This window comes from Lycorma delicatula, chromosome 3 (genome assembly GCF_047948215.1).
Source record: "Lycorma delicatula isolate Av1 chromosome 3, ASM4794821v1, whole genome shotgun sequence".
In the NCBI taxonomy this organism is placed as follows: domain Eukaryota; kingdom Metazoa; phylum Arthropoda; class Insecta; order Hemiptera; family Fulgoridae; genus Lycorma; species Lycorma delicatula.
In genome coordinates, this window is record NC_134457.1 from 82,989,313 (window position 1) to 83,010,317 (window position 21,005).

The window sequence follows — 21,005 nt, forward strand, 5'->3', positions numbered from 1 at the left end:
ATGTTAAGTTTACCAATCAGTCGGTGTATGTATATTAATACAGAGTTCTGTAACTACTTTCTAATAATTATTTTGATCGTTAATGTAACTATTGGAATGGGTCTAAGTTTGATCTTTCAATTGTTTTCTATTGAAAAATTGTCTGCTCTTGTTTACATCCATAAAAGACCAAAATCACCTTGATTGTAATTAACTGTTTGCATATGCAAGTTTTTTTACTAATTTTAATCTTTTTTTTAATATATAGTTTTGCATAACATTGGTATCTGTATGGTTTTATAAATTTAACTTGGCGGCTTCTCTCTATTTCTTTAACAGCTGTGTTAATTTGATTTATTACAGTTCTGAGAGTGAAGAGTCCAGTTTATGGAGTCCTTCTACAACTCCTTAGTTATTTACTTGCGTGCAAACATTACACTAGATATCATTAGTAGAGTCTCTGGTTCATTATGTCTTATATATGTAAAGTTCATAATTTTTTGTTGATATTTTGTTTTTTATTTACATCCTCTGTAACCTTTCCTCAAAATTTTATTCAAGTTTTTCATAGTTTGAAGACATATTCCAATGCACATCTCTCTTAGTCAATAATAACCTGTATTTAAAGAAAAAACTCTTAGGTTTTTAAAGGCTTTTATTTACATAAGAGGCAAACATCTAATCTTTATATTTACCTTTAATATTTTTTGATAATTTCATCATTTTGTTACATTAATTTTCATATGCTGTAAACTCCCACTTCTGGCTACTGTTATCTGATCAAATGCAAACTCTTAATTATGACATCAACAGTTGAGTGGAATTAACTTGCAGAAATTGGTTTATTGCTTCATTAACATTCAAACAGCCCAAAGATATAATCATCTATATAATTATTTATCTAGGCTATCAAACAGGGTATTTATCTTGATAACTTAAATGGGTTTTTTTTCCTTCTACTGCAAATTGTATTTCTACTGTCATTAAAGTAACTTCTGGTTTTCACTTAAGTTCTCTCCAACCTTTCTGCAAGTGACCTACCCTTTCGCTCTGCTCACACCTTTTTCTGTGACTTTACTCCTTTATAAATTTCATAAGCAGTTTCCAAACATTCAGTGTTTCAATATGATAGATAACTTTTTATGGCCTTCTTTATCTTTACAATCCTTATGATCTTTCCCACACCACCATTACTTTCTCTTCTTAGTTAACACAATATTTGGAGTTTAAGAATGTCAGCAACTCTTTTTCTCTGAATTTCCAAATTCTTCAGTTTATGATTCTTAAAACTATTTTGGACTGTTTTTTCCATAAAGTTAATCTATGAATCTTTTTAATGCTCAAAAAAGCTGTTTTAAGAAGAGGAAAATGTTTAAAAGGCTGTAGGTCTAACATTACAATTATTTCTGTATACAGATTTATACTCCAGTTCTAACAAATTGAGTGAAAATCTTGTAATATTAACAAGAAGATATAAAGCATAATACTGATAATGGAAAGTGCTATCGCATTAGGTGAAAATTATAGGTATAGATAGTATTTGTAACTACAACATATGAAATAGTTTGAATGCAAAGAATGGGAAAAGTGAATGTGAGGAAGTCAACATATCTTGCACCTGTTAAACATTCAGCATCAGCTTCAGCTTCAGTTTAGACTGTGCACTCAGATCTTTACTTGATTTGGTCTTTAAACACCAAAAAAACTGTCCCATACCAACAAAATAAGTGTTGATCGCAATAATAACAATTTTTCCTGCAATTCAATTTACTCTTGATTTACTTAAAAATCAAGAAACAGATTCACAAATTTAATAAGCCTCTAAAGTATCCTTTCCCCTACCCCAAGATAGTGTGAGAGTGCTACTAAGATAGATTGGAATGGAGGAGTGTAAGATTGGCTGTGTAGACAAAAATCATAATCATTAAAGAAGAGTAGCTAAATAAAGTGAGCAAGTCATATGAAGTTTTTAAATTAAAATTGCATTTTTTCCATTTATTTAAGTAACATCTTTGTGAGTGTGTGTAAATCAGAAGTTTTATATTAAACATTACATTTTATTTATATCTAAATTTATAAAAAAAGGTGTTGTTCACCAAAGGCCATTTTCTTCTTCATTCTTTAAACTATCTTTGTGTTAAAAAGATTATACCTTGATTTATATCTGGTTCAATTCCCAACAAGGTCTGACATTTTTTTACCTTTCATTTCATCCATCTTATTTTCCTTGTTAAAATACATGCAAGAACATGTGTAAGATGGTAATAAAAAAATTTGTCTTGAATCTTCTTTATTTGTGGCTTAATCTTCATTAAAATTTAATAATAAAAACACAAATTCTACATATTACAAAAGATAAATGCTCTGTTCTGTGATTGCTTATATACTGCTGGTCAGATGTTTGTATTGCTCTATTTGTGTCTGTTCAAATTATAATTGCAAGTAACAGTATTATTGAACCTATTAAAACTTCAACACCAGTTGATCATTAAGTAAAGTTAAAAATGCATCTTTGTGTATTTTTTTAAAATTCACTTTAAAAACTGTGCTACACATTCATATTATCAACATGATTTTAATTTTGAAGACCTCTCTTAAATAAGAAAAACCAGCCCCACACAGTTTTATATTTTTTCATGAATTAAACTGTCTTAATTGCTTTGTAATCAGGATGTTTCTGGCTGTCTAGTGCAACTTTGTTGCATCAGGGCTCATAGCTAACTATATTTCTTGTTCATTTAGAGAGTGTATCTGAAGTATGTTTAATTCCTGGATTGCCAAGGCAGGATGAGTCATTAATTAGACTCAGTAATACAGTGGGTTCGGAAAGTTGTTGTGCACTGGAATTATGGACGGGAAATGTTGAAACATTCTTAATTATTACTTTGTATATTTATTTCATTATTTTATAGAAACTGATATTACAATAACTGGAATAGTTTTATAAAAGGTGTTGAAAATGACCTCCTCCAACATCAATACAACAGTGCACATGTTTCGGTTTCTTTTCAAACATGAACTAGCTGATGTACCACTGGAATGTCTAATATGTACACAATTATTGTGGTTTTTAGTTTGTCAATCATGCATGTTCTGTTGCAGTAAACTGATTGTTTCGCTGACCCATAGAAAGTAGTCTGGGGAAGTCAGATTGGGCGACCGTGTGGGCTACAAACCCCTCAAAATGATTCATGAAGGCATTTCATAAAAAAGCCATTGACAAGTTAACTGTGGCGCCATCTTGTTGGAACCAACCATGATTGATTTACACTTCTCTTAACTGACTAATGAAGTTTGTTAAAACAGCACAATAATGGTCACTATTAACTATTTTTCAAAAAAGATGGGATCCACAATGTGGTTTCTACTCGCCCAGTCCCAGACTCCAATTTTCACTTCATGTAACGATTGTTTGTATAATTCATGGGAGGTTAGTTGTAACCACAGTCATGTATTTTGTTAATTAATATACCCTCCCACATGAAACCTTACTTCATCTATAAAAAAAACATAATTTCAAGGATACCTAAGGAATTTTGTTCAATAAAATATTTAAACCATTGTCAATAATTTAGCGTTTTGGCATAATTTGTAAGTTTAATTTCTTGAACATACATTACTTTATAGGGGAAAGGCTTCAGTTCTTTTCTTAAAGCTTTATGTGGAGTAGCAAGTTTGATATTTTGCTACTGTGCTAACTTATGCATAGACTTTCAGCCATAGCATCCGAAGTATCAAGCAACTTCTGTTCGTTTAGTTAGGTGGTCTTCCACTTTGATCAGCATCTTCAGCAGAACCTATTGCCCAAAATTTTTTGTTAAGAGTTTGAACTGCATTGCAGTGAAGAACAGGAGTATTTGGAAAATTTTCAGAAAACTTGGGCTTCATTAAATTGGTATACGTGTCACTTCATGAAAAACATGTTCAATGAGAACAATGTGTTCCTCGATTAGAATTGCCATATTTTGTGGCAAATGGGCTCACCAATTTGTTCGTAAAATCCTTCTTTCACTCTTGCTTTAGTTTTGTTTTTAAATAATTTAAGCACCTGTTACTCCTAAAGAAACTTCATTCTAAAACAAATTATATCAGCAGTTACTATACCAGAGATAGAGGGGGAAAGAGTAAAATGTACATGATGCTTTGGCATCAAGGGACGCAAAATGGTACCTAAAACAAAATTAGGTATTGTAGAAAAATAAACTAATAATTGGGTTAAATGACATTTGAATTACTACATATTTATAATACTGCAGAAAATTCATTAATTTCAACTTCTATCAACATGTAGCCACAGTAAACATTTTCTGTTGGAGAATGATACAAGCTATATTTTTAATTTAACACTATTCATTATTGTTATTATTATTATTTAGCAGAGCATTTTAAAAGTACACAATAACTGAATGAAGGATACAATAACCTCTCAGAAACATAGCAAATATCTGTGGAAAAATCTGTAAATGTCAGTATTCCAGCAAAGAGAAGCATACACAATTTTTTAAAAATTGTGTACAATTGGGTTGGTTTCTAACATAAAATGAAAATAGGCAACCTGTAGGACTCAAGAGCCCATAGCCAATATTCAGAGAAGAATTTCTGCTGGTCTGAAAGAAATGTACTTATACGTTACCATAAAAAGTGCTGCAAAATTCACATCTTGCAGAAGATTCATGATTTTAATTTGAAACCTATCATATTAAAATCTTAAAAGAACAGTCAAACAAAATATCTTAATTATTGCAACTGGCTTCTCAAAAACATTGTCCAACGGACAGATAGACCCAATGCTGTATTTAATTTCAGATGAGGCTTGGTATTATTTATCTGCTAATATTAATTCGTACAACATGACTTAATTGTAAGCAGATGTTTAAGCATCCACTGATTTTCACAAATAGAAAATTGGTGTATCTAGTTGCAATTTTTTCCTTTGGGGCTATTTGAATGATAGAGTATGAATCAAATCCTCATACTATTGATGAATTGAAGGCAAACATTCAACAATATGTTGTATTGACAACATTTTGCACCAGTTAACTCTCATTATGTTCTTCAAGTACATAAATGCTACATTGTGCAGGACGTCACTTCAATTATCATATTTTTATTAATGTAAGTACAGAATTTAACTTACGTTTTCATTTCTTTGTACAGTTTTACATGGCACAACTGTATGTTTTTTGTAGCAGATCGGTTTTAAGTTGGTCACCATGAAAAAACATCATAGCTTTTATAAATGATACGTCACCTAATATCACATTAAGGAATGTAGCCAAAAATTTGGAATATAGAACTTTATTTATCTAGATTTACTAATAAATAATTTAAATTATTTAATTTATTAATTAAAAAATTTAAGGTAAAATTAATTAAAAAATTAATTAATTAAGGTATCCTAAAGACAAATTACAGTATACTTAAATTATTTTCTAAAAAATTCCCTTCGATATCAGAAAAATATAAGAAATAATTTGGGGGAAAAAACAAAACAGAACACCCAGCATTCAGATCAATATATAAATCTCATGAGGAATAGGAATGGCCATGTGTGATATTACCTGGAAAAAAGGGAACTGCCCAGGGTTTTTTATGTATTAATAAGAATTTTGAACATTCCTTTTTTTATTTATTAAATTTGTATTCCTGATGTATATTTGGTTTTTCCTTGATCCTTCCAGTCAAAGGCTAAGGAAGATTCTTTTATATATACATATATAAATTTACAATACTAGATTTAACAAGAAATAACAATTAATATTTAATCAAATTGAACATAAAGTGGAGGACATGAAAACAGACACAAAGTTGCATCGATTTTTAGGCATAACTCAGCCTTTGTTAACCGATTTAAAAAAATAAAAGGTCATTTTGTTTAAAATAAAAGGCTTAATATTTTAGCAAATAACATAAATTTTGATAAAACTAATGTTTATGGAGATATAATGGATTGAAAAATAAACATGGCCACCATTGTGTAATTTGCGAAGGTGTTAATTCCAGATTTTTTACTAATTTTAAAACTTTATTACCAAGACACTTATCAAATATTAATGTGGTTCCTCAATCTGAAATTGAGATATAAATTTTTATATAAAAATAGCGAAATGGAGACTGGGAGAATGAAGGAGAAATTGCCATTTTTCCTAAGGGGATACTTTCTGTTTAATTTTACAATTAAAATGCAAAAAAGTATAGCCAGCCCACCATCTTAGAAACACATGTGTGTGTGTATATATATATATATATATATATATATATATATATATATATATTACACTTTTTTGTATTTTTAAAATAAAATTAAATGATTTTCTTTTACAGAATTAGTATTACTGTTTAATACATTTTAAATAATCATATTAAAAAAAAAGAATGAACTTTCTGGATCTTTGTTTAACATCTAATTTATTGTATCCATCCATCTCAATTCTTATTTTGATTGTCTCCTTATTCAACAGAACAATACAGTAGTTTTAATATTCTTATATATCTATATATTAGTATAAATTTTAACCAATTTTTTTTTGTTTTAATTAATTGGAAATTTTATAAGTCTGCTCTGACCTATGTTGTAGAGCAATCTCATTCTAACATGCAGAATATTTAAACATTTAGTTACATGTTGTATTAAAGTGACTTAATCTTAAATGATAATAAACTTTAAAAATGACTTATGTCCATTAAAATATAACTGAACCTACTATCCTACCATAGTTACCTATATAACTCATACTTAGAATTAATTATAGGAATAAAATTAACCTGCAGTATAAGATACATAATGAAGATTTCACATAAAAGAATAGAGCAAAGAATAGTTTAATAGCATACAGTGTAAGCTAAGTAATGAAACAACCTTTATTTAGTCGTATTTTAATCTGGCAGTTGCTCATAAGTTTGACAGCAAGCAGTTTAGCAATATTCTGCTAGATAGCGTTGGTATAAAACTTCAGAAAAAATTTAAAATAAATAATATGTGATTACATGTGTAACCGACTTATATTGTTTTATTGATATGATAAGTTTACTTGAAAAAAAGATAGAAAAAACTTTTGGATTTACAAGAAATTTTTCCTACGATGCACTTTTCAAAAAAATTTGATGTAAACATCAAGATGGCGTCATCGTTTGTATAGTCGGCTACAGCTGACGTTTGTGGTTCACGTTTTGGTTTTTAGGACTAGGCACACGACAATGTTTTTTTTTGTATTTTTGAAATTTTTCAGTGTTTAATATATACTCTTCTCACACTTCTTAAATTATTCAGTTTATCGTTATGAGTCGTAATTTTCTTTTAAATTTTAATTGTCGGTTATAATTTGGTTTTAATTTTGATATGTGATCGGGTTGGAACTGAAAAAAATTCTTAACGTGTAAATTTTACTCTGTTGAATTTGTAAACGATACATTGAAAAATAATTGACTACAGCTGGTTGTCTATGTAAGTACGCTTTTAATGTTAGATGATGCAGTTATTTCATTAAAATATGATGTTTTAAGGTTAACGTTCTTCACGATCGTCGATATTCCAAATTTGCTATTACAAATTTTTCAACTGTCTTTATGAAAAAAAATCGCATTGCTTTGATAGATACATGAATCGTGAAGATTTTTAATAAATTTTAACATTGGCTCGTGCAAGTACAAACCGTTATTAACACATGGTCATTAATAGGATGGCGTATCATATTACTTAGTCGTTTGTTAACTCATTATCGATTTTTTATCCGCCTATTTGGTGAAATTTGTTGAATATTAGTATTTAAAAGAAGTTTCGTAGATTTATGAATTATTTAGTTTTACCCACTTTTTCATAATTTGTTTTGATTAAGCAGTATTATTTTTTCTATTTTAATGAGGCAATGTTTAATGAAGTTTTTTTTATCATTAATTACATTTGGTGACATGTTTTTATGCTAATTATTTATCAAAATCATTTTTTATGTTGAATTGTGATTTATATCTGCCTTCTACAGCAGCAAGTGAAGCTAATTTAATAATTATGAACAATATCTAGATTTTCATGTTAATTTTGCTATTATAACAGTAAAATTATCAGTTTTCCAGAAAAAAGAAAAAGTCTTTAAAGCTTTTAATTGGACACATTTGCAATAAGGTCACATATGGTCATGTGATGGGTATATGTTATTGTTTTAAACCATTAGGATAGATTGGTTGTTTTCTCTTACCCTGAAGTTGATTGCTTGATTGTATTTTAACTTATTCTGTGATATGGGTTGTATTTTAAATTTTGTGTAAGAATTTTAGTTTTATTAAAACCGAGTTTAAGTTTTTCCATTTTATTCTTTATGAGTTTATTTTATTGAAGATGTTTATAATTTTATTCCCACAAAAAATTAAAATTAAAAAGTTTTTTAGTTATTAATTTTTTACTAATTACGTGTTATTCGTAATCTTCTTCATTCTTAATAACTTTGGTTATTCGAATAGTTAAAAATAACAAAAAGCCATTGTGATTCATGTAGCAACTTCACTGCCATTTAAAGTGCACATCATGTGTATATGTAAACAAAAATTAGAATTAAGATGTGTAAATTTGTGCAATAAAATAATATATTTTATGTGTATTTTCTTACACTGAGATGTTTTAAAATTTAATTTTAGTTTGTTAATTTATTTACTCATCTTTCCATGTTAATTTTTCTGTCTTATTTTAATTATGTAAATTTTTAAAGAGTAAATCTAAGATACACTGTATTTTCTGTTTGGAAAGCATGAAAGTATTCTAATGTTGGATAATATTTCAAAAGTTGTGCTATAGGGACTCTTATCTAATGACAACCACTTCTCTGAGTTAAATTTATAACTTATAATGTACTTAATTTTTTTTTAAATATTTATTTTTAAAACGCAAGTGTTTTTAATTACCATCAAGTACAATATGTTATCAGTTGCTTATGGTACCTTAATTGCATCTGAGGTTTGTTTCATGTAGTTCCGTGCTTTTGTAAATAACTGCATTCCTTCTTCATGACTCGCTGAGGATGTACTTTTACTGTCATTCAGACAAAAGTCAGTAGAAATATTTGAAAACAATTGATGTTAAAGATGAACTGTAACAAGGGACTCTTGTTGAAAAGATAATATGCAAATTTAAACAGTCAAATATTTAGTGATTATACATACCAAAGTGGATGATGGTCCATAAAATGTTCTAATATACTCATAGCATGAAACTATTTATTGGTGCAGTACTTATTTACTTTGTAATCTTAGCAAGTCACTCTATTATGCTTATTGTAAGCATATTGGTCTATCGTGGACTTGATGCTTTGTTGAATCATAAATGGATAGGTAATGGAGAAGTATGTCTTGGTATGATAATTTTAAATAATTATTTATATTAGTTTAATTTATTGCAAATTATTGTTGATATTATATTTACAAATTGCACTAGGAACGTTTTGCAATACTACACAACGGATCATTACAGGGTGTTAAAAGTTTTAACACAATTCCTAAACTGCACTGTAGTTTATTCACTGTCTCGGTGACATTTGCTTTTTAGCTGCATTAGGGAAAAGAAAGAGATAGTGGTATCATCATGGTTGAAAACCACAATACCATCACCCTGAATATTGAACATTTTGCTTGTGGGTTAAGTGTTAGTTGATCATGTTTAGAGGAAATGACTCCGATAGTGGAGAGGATTTTCCTCATTATTCAACATTATTTAGGTGGTACCAATAGTTTGAAAAAGGGAATTTTGGCCTTTAGGATGCTCCAAGGTCATGACAACTGTCTTCATCTGTGACTGAAGGAAACATTGCTGCAGTATAAAAAATGCTTGAGACAGACAAGCATATGACCTAGCAAATAGAGGAATCATTGGGCATTATACACCAGCAGTTTGTGTTATTCTGTGAGATCACTTTCAAGTTAGAAAGCCTTGTACCTTTTAGGTGCCGCATAACTTGACCGATGATCAGATGCCAGGTTGTGTGTCATGGTGCCATGAAATGCTGAAAAAGTTTGGAAATGGGAGATCTTCTTATGTGAACAGTATTGTGACAGGTAACAAAACTTGGCTATATTATTTTGACTCCCTGACCAAGGCCCAGAATAAGTGTGGGTGTTCGAGGATGAGAAGACCTTCATTGCTATTTGAAAATACAGATCACTAAAGAAAAGAATGGTGGCCGTATTATTTAGTGTGAGAGAAGTTTTAGAGCAAGTTGTGATGGAAATTCAGAAGACAATTACGGGAAAGTGGTATGCTGAGGAATACCTGCCTAGCAAGTCTAGAACCTCTCAAGAAGCTGCGCCCAAACTCAAGGATGTACATGTGGTTTTTTCACCACAATAATACTTCAGCGCATAAAAAATATAGTTGTATTGTAAAATTTTCCTAGGCCCTTTGACATAATCCACCGGGTTGGTCTAGTGGTGAACGCGTCTTCCCAAATCGCCTGATTTGGAAGCCGAGGGTTCCAGCGTTCAAGTCCTAGTAAAGCCAGTTGTTTTTACATGGATTTGAATGCTAGATCGTGGATACCGGTGTTCTTTGGTGGTTGGGTTTCAATTAACCACACATCTCAGGATTGGTCGAACTGAGAATGTACAAGACCACATTCATTTATACGCATGCATGTCATCCTCATTCATCCTCTGAAGTATTATCTAAAAACGGTAGTTACCAGAGGCTAAACAGGAAAAAAAAGGCCCTTTAGCATAAAATTCATATTAATAATAATAATGGGTATAAAACATTATTGTGTTTTATGTCCTTGTGTGAAACACAATAATGTTTTATGTGCTAAACTAGTTGAAAAGCATCTTATGTTTTAAAAGATCAAAATTATTGCTATGAGTTATAAAAGGATTTCCAAAAAAAAGAATACTGTGATATGGCTATTTATCAGTTTTACAATTTAGATTACTTTTGAGTTTGAATTTTGTTATTTTATATGGGGGGGGGGCTTCATTTTTAACTAAATATTATGTTACATAAATTAACTATATGTATAATGGAAGGTAGGAATTTTTGCTTATTTTACAGAATTTAATGGATTTTCTACATTGGACCATCCCACCCCCTTCCCAATGATTATTTTCCAGCCTTGTGATGTTTTCCAGTGTGATTCATTTCATTATGATTTGAGAAAATATGTATTATCAGTTTAAAATCTCTGTGATTGATAGTGTCATTTATTTTCAGAAGATTCTGGGTTGGAATCCTGGTTAGGCTTGACATTTTTCAAATGTTACAAAAATCACCTCTTATCCAAAAAAAAACCTTATAAAAAAAAGCCGTATTTACATTATCAGTAAGTAAATTTTGAAATAATTTTAACAGGTTAAAATTATAAATTGAGCCATATTAAATCACCACAATGAAGAGTAATATCAAAATACTAAAGCTGTATTAGAATTGTCATTCTATGTCACACAGTTTGTTTTATAATGAACATTTCTTTTACAGATAGAATAAATTATACAGCATACAACTATTTAAATGGAAATATCAATTTGTTACTTTAGAAATTTTAATATAAAAAGGTTTTATTTTTAATATTTATTTAAAGGGTTAATTTTAATAAATCGTTCAACAGTTGTGACTAATTCATGAGAATTATCAGTTAACTAATTTCTCATGAGTAAATTATCTTTTTGAATTCAGACCTATGTTTCACAACAAATAGTCTTTTTGGATTTGAAATTTGGTAGTTTATTAGCTAAATTTGTAGGAGGTGTTTCCTAGTGAAGTGAGTGGTAACATTCATAAATATTGTAATCCTTTTGTGAGGAGAACCTTGATTTAACATTAATGTCTATTGTTAGATGAATTAAGTATGAAAAGTTGTTACTTCTAATTTTTATAGAATTTATTGAAGTTAAGAATTTACTTTTTATTTTATAGACTACTTTAAGGGAAAGTATTGTAATTTATAAGATTTTTTGGACCCGGTTTTTTCATATCTCAATGGTGATTGATTGCGTGTGTTTTGCATTATAGGGCTTCAAAGCTATTAAATTTTTATGAAAATCTCTCTTAAGAAGCAAGGTAGTTCCTTCTTAATCCATGGTATAGTTTCATTAAAGAAGAGTCTTTGGCAAGACAATAAATTACTCTGATAGAAGTTAGTCCTTTTTCACCAATCCTTTATCCTTATCATCCTGTTCAGCGGATACAGGTTGACCCTATTAGGTATTCCATGCTGTGGCTCCTAAAGAGCCAGCCCATCTTTGATATCTATTAGGAAGCCTATTCATAGACTGACTTGGGATTCTATTTGTCTTGTAGCTGCACAACAAACTGATTGGCTGAAGTGCTTATTGGTGAACCACACATCTCAGAAATGGTCGAACTGAGATTGTACTCTTCATTTACTTTTATAAATATCATCCTTATTCATCCTCTAAAGTAATACCTTATGGTAGTTCCGGAGACTGAACAGAAAAAGAACAGGATCTACTCATCTCACCTCCTAAAATGCAATATATTAAAGTTATTTAAATTTATTGAACTTACGAATTAAAGTAGTTCTGGAATGGAATTGTTAGTTTATAATTTGCCACATTTCTAATGTTTTCAACCAGTAATCGTACTTTTTTTTGAACGTACATAAATGTTTTAATCAGATTACTTTTTAAACATGAATAATCAGTTTAATTTCATATTATCTTTTTCCTGAAATTAAGTACATGTACTAATGCATTGTTCTGTTGTTTTTTTCCTCTTCTCTACTTCTTTATTTTACCCGTTAGTTTAATATTTTTGCTTAATCCTTTAACTTCAGTTATGCTTTTATGCAATGCTCTCCCTTGCTCTCTCTATTTTTGCTGTAAACTAATTCTATACATCATAACATTCAGCCTTCAAAACTTGTTTTTTTGATTTTTATCAAAAACTCCTCTTTCACTTTTTTGTGGTGGAGAAGAAGGGGATTGGTGATAACTTTATTTTGAATTTTGTCAGTCCATTTTAATTCATCGCAAAATGTTTTCTTTGTAGCTTTATAATTTATTCATGTTTCACTTGCATAAAATCCTGTTTTGTTCAGAATCAGATTTTCAGAAATTTCTTTACAATTACATTTTTATTTCAGAAATTTCAAGTAAGTTCCTCTTTGACAGTAGAGTAGGTTATACAATGAAAGTCAGTTTGTAATTATTAACTGTTAGTTTTTGAGTTTAGTTAGTTAACTTTTGTATAGATGCCGTTTGATTAATCCTGTAATTTGTAAATATGACCACTGAAAAGGCATTTGAACTGCATGATTATAACTTAATAATTGTACTATATTGTGTAGTGTTCAAGTATAGAGTTTCATTTCTATCAGATTAAACGTTCTACAAACAGTTTTTTAATGGATTATTAAATTGTACTAACAATTATACAGCTCTGGGTACCAGGGAAAATCATTGGGATGATCACACTGAAAAAATTAAAGAATTTTACGAATATTGTTTCAGATTTTATTTACTGCCCGATTCTTATCTCCTAAAATACTTTACAAAAATGTTTGTATAGCTTGTAAGTCACATAAGAATGTTTCCACAAGAAGTTTGAAGAAACAAAACTTCAAAAAAGTTTCTGTCAAAATAGAAATCAGTCCTATTTTCCTTAATGTTAAGCGGTTGAATTTTTTCCGCCATGAGCGTGTAAATAAAAAAAAACGATTCATCTTAAAGAATGCATCCTGAGAGAGTAAATACAGAAATCTGTTTTTCATCCAGAGGGCGTGGCTCACTCGTAAATATTCTAAATGAAGAATTAGAGACACTGCTGAGAATTCAGAAATGTTAATTGATGTGGCTAATTAAGTAATTTTTATTTTTCAAGTTTCGTTAAGAAAAACGTTATGTCGTTAATGCGTAACTCCGCAGTCTTAGTAAAATGGACACAAATTGAAATAAATCAAAGTACTGCCGTCGAAGGAGAAATCTTGTATTTTGCACCGAACGCAATGAAAAAATGAAAATAAACGTAATAATTCTACCTACAGACGTAACTTTAATTATATTTATAGTACACAGATACCGCTTACCTCGAAAAATTATTTCATGAGATGAGCACCTCTTGGTGTTGAAGTATAATGATTTTTATGAAGCCCCTTCTAGTTGATATCTTGGTTCTTGAAGTGTTAACAAAGTTTGAGTGCTACCTTATTTTCATTACGTCCGTGAATCTTGGACCAAAGAAGACAAATGACATCCCAAACGGTTGAGATGAAATTTTTAAGAAGTGTAAAAGATGTAGGTAGTTTAGCTTAAGAAGTGATAAGATTACCTGAATGAAGACATTAAAAGTGAGATCCAAGTACAGCCGTAAATGATACAGTCAAAACGCACACAAACAATCGATATCCTCATGTAGAGAGATTAATAGATGATAGGTTGCTTTCTCTTTCGTGCCTCATTGTAAACATGTAGGAAGATATAAGATTGGAAGACCAAGGTTATGCTGAATGGAACAGGTCTAGACCAAAATCCCGTAGATGATGAACGTTTAATTAATATTTATAGTATATAGAAAACGCCTACTACAATAAGTTTTAAATTTGTTAAAAATTAGAAAACAAGACCGCCAAAAAAAAAAACTAAAATTAGAGTTCGCCACTTAGCGGTCGAAATCGGAAACTTCTGGTTTTTTAAATTTGCATTTAATTTTCAGATGAGTACGTTGACAAACATTGCTCTTTAATATAAGATAATTAAAGAGCGTACGAGTGACAATTTTGTATATAGTATTTGTGTATAGTATAATTGTTTTTAAATTTATTTAAACACATACACACAAACACACACACATATTATAAGACACTCCTGGTAACGTTAGAATTCCAACGCGGGGTCAAACATCTAAATCGGTTCATTTGTACGGTGAAAAAACAACCAACAAACAAACATACATACACCCTGAATACATTGCATTTCTTTTTGGGCAATCTTGTAAAAAATTAAAGCTCGGCTAAGTAGAAAAATCATCATGCAGTAAAATTTTATTTTAAATCGATTATATCTCGAGGACGGTTTACTAGATTTTAATTTTATTAAAAATTCATTCTCGAGAATAGAATAACTGTGTCTTACAGATTAGGTGACTCAGAATATTGCTAACGAAAAACGACGCTGTAAAATACGAAATACTGTTCTTTTAACTACCCACCCAGTATTGGATTTATTTCGATTTACTTAATTTACGTCCAACGCTGACACCAAATTTCAGTTAAGGCAGTGATAAAAACAGTCATTCATATCGGCCCAGCCGTTTTTTAGTTTTAAATAAATATCGATGTAAGTTAATATACATACATTCTTACTGTGAATTATATGTTTTCTGTGATTGGTGTACTATTACGGTAGTTCTTCGTTATTACATAACAATAGAATGCAGATTATGTATATTTTAAGTGACCTGATTTATCTATACAGTACATGTGACAAGTCAGAGGCCACGTTTTTGATTGATATAATAAATTTTTATTAATTGTTAATTTCCTTTGTTAAAGTTATATCATTTTTTTAATATTCACTCTTAAGCTAATAATTTTGTGATTACCTTGAGCATCGTGTATTAAATTAGGTATATATTTGATTTTTTTTTTAATTTGTTTTGTTATAAATGTAATTATTAATTTTTTTGTCGTTATAGTTTCTTAATGTTCTTATTATATTCAGAAATGTTTAATAGAATTTCTCTATACGATAAATAATATTAGTAATATAGTGTATCTTTGAAGAAAGTTATTAGTCTTGCAGTTCAGTTGCTTATTGCTCGATTATTTTATTTTTTATGAATTTAATGTTGACTCCTTTGTAGCAGCTGATTGCCACAACGTTTTGCTTGTCCAGGGGACATGAACAGGAAGCAATTTTAACTTCGACAGAAAGAGAAGTTTCGACGCGTTTCCTAATGCTAAAACTTGGAAAATCTTCGGATGGTAATACTTCGTTTCCTTCTGTCTGTATAATAGCAACACTTCAATGCGGGGAGCAAACGCTGCCAATTTTGTAGCGTGTGAAAATGCCATACCTTACCGGGATTCGAATGAAATGCCATACATCACCGGGATACCCGGATGAAAGGCGAAGACTCTACCATTCGCGCCACGGCGGCCGGCTCATAACATAGACTTAACTCGAGGCAACAGACGCTGCCGTGAAACCGCTCCGACCGTGGGAAATAAACGCTCCGTGCTTAGAAGCAGTGTAAACTTCTAAAAAATGTAACAACAAAGACCTGAACTTCCTTGATGGGTAAAATACAATAAATAGGAAAGATGAAGTAAATACAACAGGCTGGAAACATAGAACATTCATTCAAGAATTGTGCCTAAATAAGAAGACTACCACAGTATAAGATAATGAAGATTGTTTGACCTAGGAAGAGGAAAGGTCCAAGAATGCTGCCCGCCCTGGCCTTGTTTAATGTGAATATTAAAATTCCTAAAGATGTGTTAAAGTCCCTTCATTTTCTTCAAGAAGGTGTCAGATGATCAGAGTATGAGGGAAGAAAACGTTTTAGATTCCCAGATAACATGAATGCTTAGAAGGTGAAGCACAGGATACTTAATAGATTTTATCAAAATTAGAAGGCATTGTAACGATGAACGTTTGAGGAAAACAAACATAATTATAGGGTTTAATAATCCAGTGATTGCCTACATAAAAGAATGAAGAACTGAAAGACGAAAACTGTGCAGGTTTCAGGTATTTAGATGAACCCACCGGGTTGGTCTAGTGGTGAACGCGTCTTCCCAAATCAGCTGATTTGGAAGTCGAGAGTTCCAGCGTTCAAGTCCTAGTAAAGCCAGCTATTTTTACACGGACTTGAATACTAGATCGTGGATACCGGTGTTCTTTGGTGGTTGGGTTTCAATTAACCACACATCTCAGGTATGGTCGAACTGAGAATGTACAAGACTACACTTCATTCACACTCATACATATCATCCACATTCATACATATCATCCTTATTCATCCTCTGAAATATTATCTAAACGGTAGTTACCGGAGGCTAAACAGGAAAAAGAAAGGTATTTAGATGAAATGTTGACTGAAGGTTTTGCATTACGTGGATAAGTTTCTAAAAGGCCATTTTTAAGTTGAAGATGATCGGTATTATTGTGATATTTCTGATGCGCGCGCGCGCAACTGCGGTCATTCCTAAACACGTTAACCACGATACTCTAATCAGCGCGCTTCAAACTTTACATGTTTAAGTTTAAAAAAAAAAGTAAGAATTATAAAATGCTGTGTAGATTCAGTATAAATATAATAGTCGTATATTATTTTTTCTGTAATTTATTAAAAAAATTAAAGCTCCTAGTTATTATTAAGTTTCTGTAATTTTAATTTTCTTTATTTAATGTCACGCGTAATTGCATGACACGTTTTTAAGTCCCAGCTTTTTTTCTAATCCACTTCATTATGCAGTGTTAACAGCCGAACATCGTTCGGTTGCCAAACAGTTAGTGTCTGATTAGCTGTTTCAAGATGCAGCAGATTTAAAATGAAAATAAAATCATGATTACTCTTCAACTGGGTGTTAGGTAAACGTATTTAAATTCCAACGACTAATCGTTGGGGTTCAAACATTGGGATTGTCTCATGATTAGGCCTTCATGTACTACAAACACGTAGACATTTTATCTAGTATGCATTTTATTTAGTAAAATGAACGAAATGTACATTATTGTAGATCCAATTCTCAATAAACGGATAAATTCATACCCTTGCTTGCGTAAACGTTTTTTATGCAATTCGCTGCTTTGCTGATCTTTACCGTTTAGCGTTATGAAATTAATATGTAAAGAAGTAACTGTATTTTGTATTAATGATGTACAGTAATATTAATGTTTTAAAAAGGAGAAGGATGGATTAAATGAGTATTCAGTTGGGTGTCGGCCAGCAATGTAAACAGAAAAATGTAGAGGCTGGAATACTATTACATCGCTCCGCTATCATCTAGTTAATAATACGATGCATTGAACTCGAGCGACGTCTTTACAGTAACGACGTCTAGTCATAATGTCTCGACGCGTCTGCTGGACAAACTCCCATGCTAGTTTTTATTGCTTAAGTTTCTCACAGTTATATCGGCTTTTATTGTATTTGTACAGCTTTGATTTCTTATTTTTAACTGCCAAGAAAGGACGTACGTTGTCGGAAGTGTTCATTACACTGATATTATTTATTACATTCGCTCAATTTTTTTTCTTGTAAAAAGTAAAATTATTTTTTTTTACTATATATTTTAATTTGTATAATCTAAAGTACAGTGGATAGTTCCCTCAAAAGCACTGCATAGTTACTTTAAAAAAAGAAAATTATAAAATTTAGCCCTGAAGAGTGGTTGTAGTAAATGGATATAAGTTGCACTTAAACTTGTTGAATCATTTAAATACAAAAATATCGTGTTTAGTATCAATTGTTCGAAATTCCTTACTTATTTTAATTCTAGTTAGTTTTATATCTATATATATATATATATATATATATATATATATATATATATATATATATATATATATATATATATATATATTAAATTCGACTTACAAAAGTGTAAACTGAATCTGATCTGAAGTTCCATACAATAAAATCTTCAAAAAGTAGGGTATATATTAACAAACAAACCACACATTTGCAGTAATGCTTTTGATTAAAGGTATCCGAAGTCAAAGATTTGTTATGATCACCGTTAACAAATATTGTAACGCATGATACTTATATTTGCGGTCAAGGGAACTTCAATTCTGTCGCACTCTGTATCAGTAATTGAAATACATTTTTTATAAACGTACGAGTTGTGTGTTTTTTATATAAGAAAAAATTGATATTTATATAAACCAGATTAAACAGTACTGTTTGTAAAAGTTAACGTATAAACTGACTGTTTGGTGAACTAAAATTATTTATTTGAATCGGCGTCATACTCCAACCAATTTACACTTGAGAAAAAAAATTGTTGCGTGGACTTTTATAAGTGGAAATGGTAAAGGGGCTTATAATAAATGTAAAAAAAATAATTGCCTGAGCGGAGGTGGTAGAGGGGTGATTTGGGGGGTTCGGCATTAAAAAAAAAATGTCCGATACAAAAGTTGTAGATCATGCAAAAATCTACAACTTTTATAGCGGTCACTTTTTTACATAACCTCAATTTCAGAGGAAAATGCGAAAAATCTGTTTTCGTTTTTTTATTTTTCATTTCCGCAAAAATAATTTAATTTCGACGAAACTTTGTGAAAGTATACCTTTCTGTGTCTTCAATTACCAAAATTTTTTGACGTCAACTTTCGTCGGAAATCGCAATAATAACATTTTTCACCCCTTTTCAACCTCTTCAAATCAACCCTCCACCACCACCGCTCAAAATTTTTTTTTTACGTTTATTATAAGCCCCTTTACTATCTCCACTGTCCAGGTAACAATTTTTTTTACCTTCTAAATGAGTTATTTCGATCGGTCTATCACCAGTACCAGATCGGTCTAGCACCTTGACAAAACAAATGGCGGAAGTTTTTGTACGTGTTGTCTTTCAGAACTATTTACTATTCAGTAATTCTAATTGAGTTATTTCTGATTTATTTGAAAACAAAAAAAAGCGTATTAATAATCACATGTAATTTTAATTTTTTTATTTATGTAATAACGTTTTGATTTCATGGTATGAACACTTTTGTCTACGTTTAATGATTTAGCATAAATTAGAATTTATTAATCATTATTTCAGTTAAATAAAAAAATAACATGTAAAATATACGAAATCTACTTTATATGGCTGGGAAAGATTTTATTTATTGCAATAACTTTGGTTAATTATTATGTATAATAACGATTCAAACATAACATACTATTAAAACGACTATAACAATGTTTTGTAACATACGCGCTCACACACACACACACACACACACAAATATATATATACACACACAGAGAGAGAGAGAGAGAGAGAGAGAGAGAGAGAGAGAGAGAGAAAGAGAGAGAGAGAGAGAGAGAGAGAGAGAAAGAGAGAGAGAGAGAGAGAGAGAGAGAGACAGACAGACAAGACTGGTTAAATGCTTTAAGAGATTGGTAAGTAGAATTGAACTGTTAACAGGGTGCAAGTTAAAACAGAAATAGTAGTGCCCCTCGTCTAAAAGATAAACTGCTAGCTTTGTTCTTAATAACTAGTCGTCTTTAATAAATAAACTGCTGTTTTCAACAAACTAGTACCTTCGGCTAGTTTTTGGAAAATGAAAATATAAATTAATAGTTATGATTGAATGAATGATTATTTGGACCTATAGTATTATTAGGGTTTATAAAAATAATTACATTAGATTATCGTTATTAGGGATTTAAAAAACAAGGAAGTGCTTATTTTAAAATAAATACTATCTCTGCCCTACGTTTTAGGTCAGGAGATAATTTTTCATTTATTATTACATTTTTAATATTTTATAAGTTGAGACTGTATACACAATGCATTGTTACTCGCAGAAAGCAGGTACATTATCTTTTGGTTTACATTGCATGCTACTGTCTTCCTTATCACTGTGACGTATGTAAACAACTTTGGTACAAGTAGCACTATTCAGAATTATTTTCCTCAAACTTAATGTTGCGTATTATACAGTCAATCCATGTAGTGAGCAGAATAAACGTCATTTAATTTGTAAAGCTGCAATTTAGGTGACAACCTACATTTTAGAGGCTTAATATTCTTATATGCCAGCAGCATATCGGGCTGCCTTTATTCAATGAAGGCAGCGGGAAACTACTTCATTCTTCACTTTGGTTAAGAATCCAGGTATTGGATGCTTATTCTGGGGAATAGTTACCCCATTTTGGGGGTGAACGTTCAGGACACCTACATGGGACATTGAAATAGACGGGATCAGCGTTTAGCATTTTATTCTGCCCGTCTTAAAGGACATCCAAATCATCCGATTTTTAATACAGTCCTTGCGAATTCTTATTTACATAGATATGAGGACCATTCACGTTGCACACCTAGTTTTTCTACTTATCCCTGTTCATATCCTAGGTGGAGAATCAACCCTGTACA

The 21,005-nt window shown here is 30.6% G+C and overlaps 1 protein-coding gene across 1 annotated transcript in view; it reads left to right on the forward strand.

Annotated features, from left to right (window-relative positions):
• The first annotated feature begins 7,121 nt into the window (after window positions 1-7,121).
• LOC142321750 (protein spitz-like) overlaps window positions 7,122-21,005 on the forward strand; it is a 429,978-nt gene continuing 416,094 nt past the window's right edge. The window contains exon 1 of the mRNA XM_075360091.1: window positions 7,122-7,423. The gene's annotated coding sequence lies outside the window, so the exon portion shown is untranslated. The remainder of the gene's footprint in view (window positions 7,424-21,005) is intronic.